The following is a 1787-nucleotide window of genomic DNA, read 5'->3' on the forward strand; positions in this document are numbered from 1 at the left end:
TGCAGTGAGTTTACCATTTGAGTAAATATTGTGGACCCAAAGAGTTTTGTGGAAGAGCATTTATTAGACAGAGAGAGAGAGAGAGAGAGAGAGAGAGAGAGAGAGAGAGATAGCTCCCACACTGCCGTGGGAGGGGATCCAGAAAAAGAACCCCTGTAGGGAGGGAGCAGTGAGATTTTAACCCTTGAGTTATTCCATCCTCATTCATGTTCTCATCCAATGAGAAGAGTTCTTTCAAACTTCCTCTGGAGTGATTGATCTTTGACTCTGATACTGGATTGGCTACTTTGTCCACAACAGCGCCCCCTCCTCCCAGAGCTTTTGGCAGACTCTTTGGACATAGGAGCCCAACTGGGTTTCTCTACCTAGCCCGCGCATGGGAAACCCAGACGAAGAACTTTACCTTCTGGATGGAGGCGTGGAGCCAGAAAACTTCTGCCTTTGAAACCATGCCCTTTGCGGATCTGGGAAGAGAAGGTTTGCTTTAACACAGTCCCTCAAGGGGGCAATTTAACTCCATAGTCTCCTGGGAAGCCTTTCTTAAAGTTCTTTAACGTGCACTCTAGCGGTGTGGGTTTTGACTCTTTTCCTTCCATTCTCCCACAGAGGCGCACTCTCACAGACTTTCACTTCGGACTGATTACCATCTCCCGCTGTGGGAGTTTTCAGATTGCTGCTTAGCTAGGGGCGTACCTTGTTCCCGCCACGGTCAGCTGCACCTGCGTCCTGTCAACCCTATGCGATTAGCCCCTAAAAGGTTAGTCCTCACTCACTTCGGAGCACGCAGTCCACCTAAGGGACCTGAGTTCTGCATGCCTTTCGTTGGCGCCTCCTGGAACCGTCTCTGTCACACACTTCCACACTCCTCCCCGCTTTCCCATTTTCCTCTACAAACTGTCTTAATAAGTCACCCCTGTTCCGTGTGCCGGTGGGGATGTGAGTTTCATCCAAACCAACCAGCTGCTCTCACTTCCCACAGCCTTTCTGGGTTGGATTAATAGTCACTTCTCAGGAATTGCTCAGACTCCCCTTCCACCCTCTTGGGGCGGGCTTCTCTTGGGGCGGGCTTTTCTTTCTTTTCCTTTTTTTTTTTTTTTTTTTTAAATTTTAATTATTTTTTTTCCCCTCTTTTGGGCCCTAAATGCCTTACCGTAATTCCTGAGTACGTTGGTCCTGGAGATCATCCTGCAGCCCCTTCCAAGATTCCAATGCACTGTCTGGGATTGGGTGCTGGGGTGTGCGAGAGCCGGCCTCCTATCCGGGCTAAAGTTCTGCCCGTGGTGCCTAGGGTTGTGGATCCTCCCCTCCTGCAGTCTGGGGCCTTGGTCGCACAGGCAAAGGAGACAGTAAGACTGCCATCTCCAGTTCCTGTTCAGGCACCAGAAAATGTAGGAGGAAATCCAACATCTGGAGAGACTGGTGGGGTTGCAGGTGGATTTTATTTAACATGATCATGGGCTCAGTGGAATCGGTTCCTAATTCTGAGCAAAGCACAAAGAAAATGGGGTGCCTTTATGTGCCTACTTGGTACAGGATGACAAAGCAGGAGGCAGGATTACAGAAGCCAGAACAAAGAGAAATTAATTAACTGGTGGCATGTCTTGTGATGTACTTTACATTTGAAAAGCAACATCTTGAGAAACACATTCCACAGTTTGAGTTTATTTGCTTTGTGACCTTGCAGTTGGTCAGCAAGAAAAACAGGAATTTCTAGATGCCTGGGAATTTTGCTAAGAATGTGGTGAGGATAGATAAGGTTAAATGGTTTACAGAGCTGGGGAAGTATT

The sequence above is a fragment of the Saimiri boliviensis genome, chromosome 4, assembly GCF_048565385.1.
Source record: "Saimiri boliviensis isolate mSaiBol1 chromosome 4, mSaiBol1.pri, whole genome shotgun sequence".
In the NCBI taxonomy this organism is placed as follows: domain Eukaryota; kingdom Metazoa; phylum Chordata; class Mammalia; order Primates; family Cebidae; genus Saimiri; species Saimiri boliviensis.